The following is a 14,014-nucleotide window of genomic DNA, read 5'->3' as shown; positions in this document are numbered from 1 at the left end:
CTGGAATTCTGATGCAGAGGGAAGACACTATATTGGAATGGATATTTCTGCCACATAAACAGAATAAAAAGTTAAAGACATATATAGAAAAGATTTCTGATTTGATTTTAAAGGGTAAATTAAGACTTCGCCAGCTGACTGGAAAAGATCCAGCAGAAATTATAGTACCTTTAACTAATGAAGAAATTTCTTCCTTATGGAAAGATAATGAATATTGGCAAATAGCTCTTACTGACTTTTTGGGAACAATTAGCAACAACTATCCCAAAACTGACAGAATTAAATTCATAAAAAAGACAGTCTGGATTCTTCCACGTATTGTAAGACAAACTCCCATTTCTGGAGTTCTTACCTTCTACACTGATGCCAACAAATCAGGTAAGGCAGGTTATAAAGCAGGTGAGGTAAGTAAAGTAGTTCAAAGTCCATATACATCTGTACAGAAGGCAGAATTATATGCAATTCTCATGGTACTTAAGGATTTTACAGAACCTCTTAATATAGTTACTGATTCTCAGTATGCAGAGAGAGTCGTGTTACATATTGAGACTGCAGAATTTGTTCCTGATAATACAGAATTAACTTCTCTGTTTTTACAATTACAGGAAACTATCAGAAACAGAAGTAATCCTATGTATATTACACATATCAGATCCCATACGGGTCTGCCTGGCCCACTAGCACAAGGCAATGATGAGATTGATCGTTTATTAATTGGAAGTGTGCTAGAAGCCTCAGAATTTCATAAGAAACATCATGTAAATAGCAAAGGTTTGAAAAAGGACTTCTCCATCACTTGGCAACAAGCCAAGGAGATAGTGAAAAACTGTCCTACTTGTTCCTTTTATAATCAAACTCCATTGCCAGCAGGTTGTAATCCTAAGGGCATTCGGAGAAATGAGGTTTGGCAGATGGATGTCTTTCACTTTGCAGAGTTTGGAAATTTGAAATATGTGCATCATACCATAGACACATTCTCAGGGTTCCAATGGGCTACTGCTCTTAACTCTGAAAAAGCTGATTCTGTTATTATACACCTGCTAGAGGTGATGGCAGTTATGGGTATACCTGCACAAATAAAAACTGACAATGCTCCAGCATATGTCTCTATGAAATTGGAACAATTTTTCAAATATTATAACATAAAGCATGTTACTGGTATACCACACAATCCTACAGGACAAGCAGTGGTTGAGCGATCTAATAGAACACTTAAGGAGATGCTCAACAAACAAGCTTGGAAGACTAAACCCCCCAAACATAGGTTGCATAATGCTTTATTAACACTAAACTTTCTTAATGCCAATGAAAAAGGACAAACAGCTGCAGAAAGACACTGGACTACGGAAAAAACTGCTGAACTCAATCAGCCAGTATACTTCAAAGATGTACTAACCTCTGCATGGAAACCAGGACATGTATTACGTTGGGGTAGGGGTTTTGCATTGGTTTCTACAGGAGAAGAAAAACTTTGGATACCATCAAAGTTGATCAAGATTCGACTGGAAAAGGAAAAACCTCTCAACAAGGACAAATGACAGGTATTCTACTAAGGTATATCTTATAAACTAAATAGAAGCCTCCCAAAGGAAAGGGAAGTGTTTTGCTTTTATCTTCACAGGAAAACTCATCTTCAGAAGGCAAAAGACACTGCATGGGTAGATACTTAAGAAGAAAAGGTAGCTATAACCATCAAATAGAAGGAATGTGCCATACGGTAAACTTTACAGCTGTCTCTCAAAAAACTCTATTTCTCTTTATTTCCTAGTCCCTATTCAATTAAACCAATGCTGGACTTAGAGGTGGATTTGGCTTTCCTCCTCTAAAATCCAAGCACATTATTTAACTAAGCTTTAGTGTTTCTGTGTTGTATCAAGAAGCCAATTGATGTAATACAGAATAAAAGAAGAATTTGGGGACTGTCTTTGTCTTTTCTTGGATCTTTCTCTCAAGGTGTACACCCTTTCATAATTGTTATGCTCTCATGGTTGCATTCCCTAGCATGTGTACATACACAAGCAAACATTTCTCTGCTAACTGTTCATGTTTGAGTCCCACACAGCCAATGAAGACCTGCCTGACAGCAATCCCTGGACACCCTGGAAAGAAAATGGGCCACAGCTCCTCGACTGCACTGGATCCAACTTGCTCCATTTCAGCTGACACTCTGGCCAGAGGTTCGGGTACTGACTTCAATCAAGTTGAGGATTTCAAGCGAGATCTTCAATCAAGTGAATCCCATCTAACATGGACTGGATACTAACATTTTCTTTCTACAGGACCCCACATGACTATCATCGTCCCATTTCAGCAGGAAGTAACTTGGAAAATGCTACGCCCCCTTTCCCCATTGTTGTCACTTAGGATAGTGTATATACCTAGTTAGGAATAGCTTCCTATTGTTTATGACTTTAGGGTTTAGTTAAAATAGATAGTTATCTTCTTATATTTTACCTTTATACTGTTAAGTTTTAATCCTCTTTTAGACTAAAAGGGGAATTGTAGGGGAAGCTGTAGCCACGCCTTCTTAGGGGCTGGCTACAAGAGTACCTGAGGGCTTGTGAGGGCGTGGTCAGAGTGAGTAGGGGGACTGCGTTTTCGGTTTCGGTTTCTCTTTGCTTCTTGCTGTACAGACTACCACCGGCTGGCTGGTTCGCTCTGTAAGTAAGGCTTTTCCCTATTAAATACCCTTATATTTCTACCTGACTCCGTATTGGTAATTTCTTACTATAGTCCTCCTGTATTTATGTTTCTTTCTCTGATTGATGAATAAGCACCGTGGCCAATGAGGCAGAAAGAGAGGCAGTACTTAGACAAGGAGAATTCTGGAAGAGATACACAGAGAGGACCTGCCAAAGCAGTCCCCATGTAGCAGCCTTAAGAATAAGAGGTTCGGACCCTTCTCCAGTAAGAGAAGACCATATGGAAATACATAGATTAATAGAAATGGGTTAATAATTAAGACAGAGATAGCCAATAAGAAGGCCAAGCCACAATGCAACACTTTTATAATTACTATAGTGTCTGTGTGTTTATTTGGTGCAATGCGATGGCAGGACCAGGCTGGAAAAAAATAACTTCTTGCTACAGGTGTGTACATTCTGCAAAGCCCTCTGACTGATGCATAGGTAGTTCATTCTGGAACAAAGAGCTTTCTCCTGCTGGAGCTCATGACCTCTCCTAGATGTGCCAATAGCAAGGGGTGTGGATGTTGTGTTGTATGTCCAGTCAATCAGTAGCTTTCTGATGTGTTAGGGACCATGATGCTACTAGCCTGGCTAGTGGTCATACTCAGAGGATTCCCTATGATCCCAGGAGAGTAAAACTACATCCTGACTATGATATCTTCCCTCCCTCAAATATCTGTGGAATAGCTGAGTGGACAAAGAAGGAAGTGGCTGAGAAGGAACGAGAGCTACTGAGACAGAAACAGAAGGAGCAAGAGCAAGTGATGGAAGCTCAAGAGAGAAGCTTCCGAGAAAACATTGCTAAACTTCAGGAGAATATGGAGAGGGAAATGGAGACACTTCTGAGAGAGCAGGGAAGATGCTGGAGCACAAGCTGAAGGTGAGTGTGGATGGAGCTTGTTAGTGCTGGACAGACAGTGCTGTGACTCCCCAAGAAGGGCACTGTCAATCTCAAACATGTAACTTCAACTAGGAATGTTTCATCGAAGTTCACATGGGTCTTGCTGAAACTGTGAGCACCCAAGATCCCAGCATCTGAGTAGGGTTAGACTTTTGAGTGCACAAATAATGTCCCCAGTGTTATGAGTTGCAATTTGTTGAGTTTCTAGAATTAGTTCTAATTTGGTTGACTCTTCCCACTAATCTTTCAGATTCTAGGCTTAATCTTCAAAGAGACATGAGATGGGCATATCTAGTGTGAATGTATCAGATTTAGCCCAGGATAAAACAGAGGAGGAGGATGGAGTTGGGAGATGGTTCTGTCAGTAAAGTTCTCATTGTGCGTGCGTGAGGAACAAATTCATATCTTCAAAACCCATGGAAAAATAGGGAAGAAATGACATGTACCAGTGACCTTTGTGCATTTGTGGAAAAGATAGGAGGACTCTGGAGGCTTTCTAGCTAGCCAGTCTAGTAGAATCAGCAGCTATAGAATTGACAGAGACCTGATCTTTAAAATGGGGCTGTAAATTTGGCTCAGCTGCTGAGGACCCAGGTTTAGTTCCCATCAAGTACATGGCACCTTACATTGTCCAGTACTAGAATTTCATGGGATCTGACACCCTCCTTTGAAATCCCTGGGCACCAGGACATGAAAGGACGTGTACATGTAAGCAAACTACCCAAACCTGTAAAGTAAAAGTGCATATACATATAAGGAAGAATTGAAGAAGATATATGACATCAACCTCTGACCTCCCTAGACATGTACAAACACATATATGTGCATGCACTTACACACATCCTGACACAGGCATGCAGAAAGTGATATTACTTAATTAATTGAAGAATAAAATAAAATGATACAATAAAATGAAACATGAAACAATCTCATGATTTATTCTATTTATTTCTATGCCTGTTTCATTCCGCCTGTAATTGGGAATAAAATATATTATTTGTCCCATCTTAGACTTAATAACCAGTGATCTATATAAGGTCAGCACTCCTATAATTCCTTAAATAATCAATGAAACATTTCCTTTGAATTGAGAGTTAGTTTCTATTCACCTGCCTTCTGCTATCTCTCTTTCAGGGCAATTTTGAGTATATGTATCGGGACAAAACTCTTCACTCTCCCTGGGAAGATGCTGAGTAAACCTCTCTAATTATGTATAAGCCATGTTACTTCTTAAAATAATAAAGACCCTTCTGAGGCAGTAGTGAAGTCCACAATATACTTAAGCTCAAGTTGTTAAATACAAAATTCTACCTGCCAATTATGGAAGATAATTCTCTATACAGATCCAAGAAAAACTGCTTGTTGAAGGATTCAGAACAAAATCAAATGTTACAGAATTAAATAGGTCAACTGAGAGAAGAGATGGAGGGAAGGAGAAGGAAACCCTTGCTGTTTTCACACATCCTTGACACAGTTGGCAATGCGTTCATTATGGTTCTGCCAGGAGCTGGTAAAATATGTGGTGCAGGGCTGAAAGTTCTCATCTCATTTATGAATTAGTTTGAGAGTCCCTGGGAAGGAATTTATAAAAATCAGGCTTCTGTTCTTTTGATGCCATAGCTCTATGCCTTGTTTTTAAAATACATGAGCTACTTTAATAACCAGTGCTCCCATTAATCATTAAATTGTCAAAAAGACACCACCTTATTGGGCTTGATGGTCAGTGTCAGCTCATTAGCAGTCAATATCAAGATTAAAAATACAAACCAATGGCTCAACAATATGAGTGTGGCATCCACAAATTCCATCACATTTCATTGACATAATCTGCATAGTGAAGTGGGAAACCAGTCTGAAGATAGTGAAGTTATTTCTACAAAGGATGTATGCCAAGGAGAAAAATGGATCAAAGGAGAAACTTTGGCAATTGTATTCCAATCACACAGATATTTCATTGTGAATTGCTCTTGTAAAAAGCAACAAGTAAATTTTCATGGGATAAAGTAAGAGAAAAAATGTTAGGCTGGTTGGTAATAAAAGCTGCACAGATTAAAATTGTGAAGCTTTGTGCCATCTTTGTTATCTGACAGGACCCTGGTCCATAATGGATTGTTTCAAATGGAGAATGGCTTTATCTTCTAGGTTGACAGTGAGAATCCTGACCTTGAGCCTATTGAACAAAATTGCAGGAGGGATATCAATGTGTCTAGAACCTTGGGACAGGAGAGCCCTGGAATGCTGTAAGCAGAATTTAGTGCACATTTGGTTTGGGGGACCAGAATGCTGAGAGAAACATGACCATTGGGAACTGTAGGTCATTCTTGCTCCATTCTGGCCACAGTGAGGTGAAGGTGGGTGACAATGAATTCACTAGACACAAGCTAAATGATAAATGGGTGTTTTATTGGGGAACAACTTGCACAGATAATAATAAAGAACCGCTGAAGAATTCTCTGCTCTTCTCATCTGAACCAAGACTCATTAGAGAGTGAGAGAGAGAGAGAGAGAGAGAGAGAGAGAGAGAGAGAGCCTGGCCTCACACTTTCCCCTGTAGTTGGATTGCATTCTTCCTCTCTACCCTGTGTTTTCCTGATGTGAATTTGAAAGGAATGAGTGAAATTCCTTGGTGGAGCAAAGTACAAGACACAGTAAGGTCCAGACTTTGCAATCACTGCTGCTGAATGCTTTTTAAAAGGTCTGAGAGAGGTTTTTTAAAATAAGGAAACCATGAAATTTACAAAGGAAAGTTCTTTAATTTTCAGGCTAGAACAGCTAAGTGGACATATTTGCACTCGTTCCATCCATTTTCCTGCAAATTTCAAAATTCCATTGTTTTTTTCTGCTGAGTAGTACTCCATTGTGTAAATGTATCACATTTTCTATATCCATTCTTCAGTTGAGGGGCATCTAGGCTGCTTCTAGTTTCTGGTTATTACTAATAATGCTGCTATGAACATGGTTGAACAGATGTCCTTCTTATATGAATGTGCTTCTTTTGGGTATATGCCTAGGAGTAGAATTGCTGGATCTTGTGGTAGCCTCATTCCCATTTTCTTGAGAAGTTGCCATACTGATTTCCAAAGTGGCTGTACAAGTTGGCACTCCCACCAGCAGTGGAGGAGTGTTCCTCTTTCTCCACATCCTCTCCAGCATAAACTGTCATTAGCATTTTTGATTTTAGCCATTCTGACAGGAGTAAGATGGTATCTCAGAGTTGTTTTGATTTGCATTTCCCTGATGGCTAAGGATGTTGAACACTTTCTTATGTGTCTTTCAGCCATTTTAGATTCCTCTATTGAGAATTGTCTATTTAGTTCTGTACCACATTTTTTAATTGAGTTGTTTGGTGTTTTGGAGAATAGCTTCCTGAATTCTTTGTATATTTTCGAGATCAGCCCTCTGTCTGATGTGGGGTTGGTGAATATCTCTTTCCCAGTCTGTGGGGTGTCGTTTTGTCTTGCTGTCTATGTCCCTTGCCTTACAGAAGCTACTAAATTTCAGGAGGTCCCATTTATTAATTGTTGATCTCAGTGTCTGTGCTACTGGCATTATGTTCAGGAAGCAGTCTCCTGTACCAATTAATTCAAGGGTATTTCCCACTTTATCTTCTAGTAGGTTCAGGGTGGCTGGGTTTATGTTGATGTCTTTGATCCATTTTGACTTAAGTTTTGTGCAGGGTGAAAGGTTTGGGTCTATCTGTAGTCTTCTACATGTTTGCATCCAGTTATTCCAGCACCATTTGTTGAAGATGTTCTCTTTCTTACAGCTGATATATTTGGATTGTTTGTCAAAACTCAGGTGTCCGTAAGTGTGTGGGTTAATTTCAGGGTTTTCAACTCTATTCCATTGGTCTACCTGTCTATTTTTGTGCCAATACCAAGCTGTTTTCAGGACTATAACTCTGTAATAGAGCTTAAAGTTAGGGATGGTGATGCCTCCAGCAGTTCCTCTATTGTACAGAGTTGTTTTGGATATCCTGGGTCTTTTGTTTCTCCATATAAAGTTGAGAATTGTTCTTTCAAGGTCAGTGAAGAATTGTTTTGGGATTTTGATGGGGATTGCATAGAATCTGTAGATTCCTTTTGGCAAGATTGCCATTTTTACTATGTTGATCCTGCCTATCCAAGAGCATGGGAGATCTTTCCATTTTCTGGTATCTTCTTTAATTTCTTTCTTTAGAGACTCAAAATTGTTATGGTACAGGTCTTTCACTTTTTTGGTTAGTCTTACTCCAAGTTATTTTAGGTTGTTTGTGGCAATTGTAAAGGGTGATGCTTCTCTGATTTCTTTCTCCACCAATGTGTCATCCGTATATAGTAGGGCTACAGATTTTTTTGAGTTATTCTTGTATCCTGCCACTTTCCTGAAGGTGTTTATCAGCTGTAGAAGTTCCCTGGTTGAGTTATTCAGGTCACTTATGTAGACTAACATATCATCTGCAAATAGTGAGAGTTTGACTTCTTCCTTTCCCATTTGTATTCCCTTGATCTCCTTTTGTTGTCTTATTGCTGTAGCTAGAACTTCAAGGACAGTATTGAAAAGGTATGGAGAGGTTGGACAGCCTTGTCTTGTACCTGATTTTAGAGGAATTGCATTGAGTTTCTCTCCATTTAATTTGATGTTGGCTGTTGGCTTGCTGTATATTGCTTTTATTATGTTGAGGTATCTTCCTGTTATCCCTGATTTCTCCAGGACTTTATCATAAAAGGATGTTGGATTTTGTCAAAGGCTTTTTCAGCATCTAGTGAGATGATCATGGGTTATTTTTTTCCTCATTCTGTTTATATGGTGGATTATAGTGATGGATTTTCATATGTTGAACCATCCTTGCATCCCTGGGATGAAGCCTACTTGATCGGGATAGATGATTTCTCTGATGTGTTCTTGGATTTGATTTGCCAATATTTTATTGAGAATTTTTGTGTCAATATTCACGAGGGATATTGCTCTGTAGTTCTCTTTCTTATTTGTGTCTTTGTGTGGCTTGGGTATCAAGGTTATTGTGGCCTCATAAAAAGAGTTTGGTAAGGACCCTTCTGCTTCTATTGTGTGGAATACTTTCAGGAGAATTGGTATTAGCTGTACTTTGAATTTCTGGTAGAATTCTGCACTGAAGCCATCTGGCCCTGGGCTTTTTTTGGTTGGGAGACTTCTAATGACAACTTCAATTTCATTAGAGGTTATAGGTCTATTTTAAGTTGCTTATCTGTTCTTGATTTAATTTTGGAAAGTGAAATCTGTCCAGAAAACTGTCCATTTCCTTTAGATTTTCAAATTTTTCAAAAATATAGGTTTTCAAATTATGACCTGATGATTCTCTGGATTTCCTCTGTGTCTGTTGTTATGACACCCTTTCCATTCCTGATTTTATTAATTTGCATGTGCACTCTTTGCTGTTTGGTAAGTTTAGATAAAGATTTGTCTAGCTTGTTGATTTTCTCGAAGAACCACTTTTTGTTATATTGATTCTTTGTATTGTTCTCCTAGTTTCCATTTTATTGATTTCAACCCTCAATTTGATTATTTCCTGGCATCTGCTCCTCCGGGGTGTATTGGCTTCTTTGTTTCCTAAAGCTTTCAGTTGTGCTGTTAATTCTCTAGTGTGATTATTCTCCTGTTTCTTCATGTGGGCATTTAGCACTATGAACTTTCCTCTTAGCACTGCTTTCAGAGTATCCCATAGGTTTGGATATGTTGTGTCTGCATTCTCATTGAATTCTAGGATTGAATTCTTTAATTTCTTTTTTTTTATTTCTTCCTGGATCCATGAATTGTGCAATTGGGTGTTACTTAATTTCTATGAGTTTGTAGGTTTTCTGTAGTTCTTGTTGTTGTTGAATTCTAATTTTAAAGCATGGTAGTCTGATAAGACACAGGGTGTTTTTCAAATTTTTGTACTTGTTGAGGTTTGCTATGTTGCCAAGTATGTGGTCGATTTTAGAGAAGGTTCCATGTGGTGCTGAGAAGAAGGTAAATTGTTTTGTATTTGGGTTGATTGTTCTATAGATATCTGTTAAGTCCAATTGTGCCATAACTTCTATTAGTTCTTTTGTTTCTTTGTTAAGTTTCTGTCTTGTGTTCCTGTCCAGTGGTGAGAGTGGGGTGTTGAAATCTCCCACTATAAGTGTGTGGGTTTTAAGAGTGAATTGAGTTTAGTAAAGTTTCTTTTATAAACGTCAATGCCTTTGTATTTGGGGCATAAATGTTCAGAATTGAGACTTCATCCTGATGGATTTCTGCTGTGATGAGTAGGAAATGACCTTCTTCATCTCTTTTGACTGATTTTATTTTAAAGTCCAATTTGTTGGATATTAGGATTGCTACACACCCCCCCTGCTTGTTTCTTGGGTCCATTTGATTGGAAGATCTTTCCCCAACCTTTAATTCCTAGGTCTTTGTCTTTGAGGTTGTCTGTCTTTGAGGTTGAGATGAGTTTCTTGTATGCAGCAGAAGGAAGGCTTCTGTCTTCTATACATTCTGCTAATCTGTGTCTTTTTATAGGGGAGTTAATACCATTAATGTTGATGGATATTAATGACCATTGATTATTGTTCATTCTTGTTTTTTATTTGGTGATGGTGGTAAGATTATGTGTGGGATTCTATCCCTTTTTTCTTTTGACTGTTGGTAAGTTGGGATTATCTATTGCCTATGTTTTTCTGGTTGTAGTTAACTTCCCTGGGTTGCAGTTTACCTTCCAGTACTTTCTGTAGGGCTGGACTGGTGGATATGTATTGTTTGAATCTGGTTTTATCATGGAATATCTAGTTTTCTCCATCTATAATGATTGAAAGCTTTACTGGGTTCTGTGCTGGCATCCAGGGTCTCTTAGTGTAGGTAGAATATCGATCCAGGTCCTTCTGGTTTTCAGAGTTTCCAAGGAAAAGTCAGGTGTGATTATGATCGGTTTGACTTTATAGGTTACTTGACCTTTTTCCTTTGCTCCTCTTAATATTTTCTCTTTGTTATGTATGCTTTGTGTTTTTATTATTATGTGGCAAGGTGAGATTTTTTTGGTCCAGTCTTTTTGGTGTGCTGTAGGCTTCTTGTATTTTCATTGACATGTCTTTCTTTAGGTTGGGAAAGTTTTCTTCTATGATTTTGTTGAATATGTTTTCTGGGCCTTTGAGTTGGATTTCTTCACCTTCTTCTATACCTATTATTCTTAGGTTTGGTCTTTTCACAGTATCCCATATTTCCTGGATATTTTGTGTTAGGGATTTGTTGGACTTAAGATTTTCTTTGGTTGATGAATCTATTTCCCCTAGTGTGTCTTCAACTCCTGAGATTCTCTCTTCCATCTCTTGTATTTTGTTGGTTATGCTTACATCTGTAGTTCCTGATCATTTACCCAACTTTTCTATTTCCAGCATTGCCTCAGATTGTGCTTTCTTTATTGTCTCTATTTCAGTTTTTAGGTCTTGAACTTTTTCTTGTATTTTTTGTTTCTTTTGTCTTCAATTTCTTTAAGGGATTTTCTCATGTCCTCTTTGAGGTCCTGCGTCATTTTTCTGAAGATGTTTTTAAGGTCATTCTCTTCTGGTTCATCTGGATTGTGATGTTGAGGTCTTACTGGTGTTTGGTTCCTAGTCTCTGGTGGTGTCATATTGGGTTTTCTCTTGTTGGATGTGCTTTTACCTTGTCCTCTTCTCATCCTTTCTTCTAGTGGGTGTAGCAAGTGTTTCTTGTTCTCCTGCTGGGTGTGGGACCATGGTTCCCTTCTGGTAGATGCAAACAGATCCAATACTCTGATGTCTGTCCTATTCTTGTGAATGGAGGTGTCACTGTTACCCTGGTGTTGGCAATGTCCTGGCGTGCCGGGTCCCGCCAGGCTGGCAGTTGGAGGCAGAGCTGTCACTGGGCCTCGGGGTGTCAGATCCTGCTGCCGAACTCCGTATGGCACACGGGTCACTTGTGGAGGACATGAATTTTAAAGAGAGCAAGGAAGAGTGTATGGGAATGTTTGGAGGGAGGAAAGGGAGAAATTATGTGATTATATTATATTCCCCCAAACAGAAGGACATTTCCAGGGTCATATTTGTTGGCTGTTGAGGAGGAATAGCAAGTGTAGAGAATATCTCTAAGAGCCAAAGTTAACCTGTAAACCCCACCTGCTCAAAGACATGGTATCACCTGTCCTGGGAGCTGTAGTTTTTGGCAAACAACAAGCCACATGTTTTCACTTCCCTAAACAAGTTTGCTTGAGCCAGTTACACTGGATGTGCTTGATTACATGTAGATGGGAGGAATGTTGGCAGGAAGTACATCAGGACATATGTTTGTCCCTGATTTGACCTGATGGGAAATGCAATGAATTGTAGGCTTTGCCTTTTAAGTCCCAACAAACTGTGACTCATGGCCATTCCCTGGGAACCCAGAGGTGGACCTGGCCAGAGTCCACCAACATGGCCAGTATTTAGTTAAGTTTGCTACAAATTTGGATCAAACTTATGGAGCTGGTTTTTCTCTCATGAATTTCAGGATTAACAAAACATATAAGAAAAAAAATCAAAGATTACAACTAGAAAGATAATATCAAGATAGCTAAAGAGTAAGTGACCAAAAATGTGTTTTTGAAACACACATGCTTTCAGGTTTTCTCTTCTTCTTCCTGCTCTTAATTTGAAGCATAATGAGAATGCAGAACAGGTAGAGCTGGAGGATGAATAGGACAGAAGCAGAGAAATAGGAAGAAAGGGAGAGAGAAGAGAAGAAGCGAAGAAAAGAGAAGAGAAGAGAAGAGAAGAGAAGAGAAGAGAAGAGAAGAGAAGAGAAGAGAAGAGAAGAGAAGCTTAACTTCCAGAGGACTGAGTGTCCAGAAATGATTTCTTAAATCAACAGAACATTTTATTTTTCTGTCAGTGCCTCAGTTTCTATGAGGAAATGATTGTTATGCATATGCTATGAAATGCACATGAAGCAGCCAGCATTGAGCTGGAACACCTATCTTTTACCAGGAGCTTCTCCTAAGAGAGTGGTAAGCACTTAAGAACCAGGTGCTGAGTGTGTGATATGCCCTTTTGACATGTTTGCTGCATGTCTAATAGGACCTCCCAGACAACTTAAGTGTGTCTACTTTGGCAATTCGTTAAAATGACGGATTGTGTCCTCTTTCTAGCCTTCTCAGAATGTCGCAAATCTTCACTTTCTGGAGTCTCTCCCCAGATGGAAATTCTGTGAGGTAAGATACCAAGTCTGGACACTTGGTCTACTGGCAATATTGCCTGCAATCTTTTTATAGCTATTAGATCAAATGTGGCTCTAGATAGTTTTGGTTTCACAGATGGAACAGTGCTTCATGTGTTTTCTTCAGTGCTTCAGGTCCCTGAAAACATCAGAGGTCAAGGAAGCGCAGGCAGAGCAGACGTTTGTGGAAATCCTCCCCTTCAGTGGAAGAGAAACGCAGGTAAGAACTTCTCTCCTTCTTGCTAATATTGGGTACTAGAGTCAGAAGAAGTCCATGAACTAAGCACCAAGCAAACTGTACTCCTAAATCAATGAGTGAAAACTTAATCCTGTTTTGACTTCTGATTCTTTTCTTTTTGAAGACTGTAGTTAGCTATTCCTCTCACTGTGTGATGTCTGGGCTTCTGTGTTTTCAGATGTGAGAGTTTATATGATTATGGGTCTCATATTTTACTATAAGTAATCAAATTAATCTTTTCCAGTGTGATTGTTTTTCCTTAGGAAAAAGAGATACTCAGTCTGGACAATGAATAAATAAATATTTATTTATTTTAAAAAATATGAAATAAATAGTAAGTAAATCTACTTTCCCACCAAAACAACTCTCTCTCCCACTCCAAAGAGACCTGCATTTTGAGAGGGAGTGAGGATGACGAGATCCGTGCAGTGAGTCACAGGCTCAGCTTATTCATTTAAAGAGTGACAGAAACCAGTAGAGTCTAAGCTGAAACAGGAGTTCAGAGCATCAGCAGCATTACCTGGCAGCAATATGTCCCCAGAGGCTGGGTCTGTGTCCAAGGCTCCCTGATAGATGTTTGGCTAAACTAAAGGTCAAAATGTCTCAGGATTGTCTTTTCTTAGATTTTTCAGTGTTTTAAGGGACATGGATTTCATTGTCCTAGTCATTGAAGGAATTTGCTGAGTTCAGTCAAACTGCAGGTAAGAAACTGAAAGGAACATGAATATATATTTTAAGGAGAAGATAAAAATAGTAACTCAGATTCAGTGTAAACAGGCCCTTGAGTGAGAAAAGGAAAGTGAAACCCAGAGATAGGAAGTGTCAGGTCCAAAAGAATCTGGGACAGATGGCTAACTGTGGTGACAGCTAGCATACCAAAGTGTCTGCTGGCCTCCATCTCACTCAGTACCTGTGTCTCTCTCAGCTTTCTTACCCTTATCTCCTCCTCTAAACTTCTCCAGTTCCTGGGCTTCCAAACTTTTTGCTCTGAAGAAATCTTTT

Source organism: Cricetulus griseus (assembly GCF_003668045.3).
Source record: "Cricetulus griseus strain 17A/GY chromosome 1 unlocalized genomic scaffold, alternate assembly CriGri-PICRH-1.0 chr1_0, whole genome shotgun sequence".
NCBI lineage: Eukaryota > Metazoa > Chordata > Mammalia > Rodentia > Cricetidae > Cricetulus > Cricetulus griseus.
The sequence above is the reverse complement of the archived record's forward strand: the minus strand, read 5'-3'. Positions refer to the sequence as shown.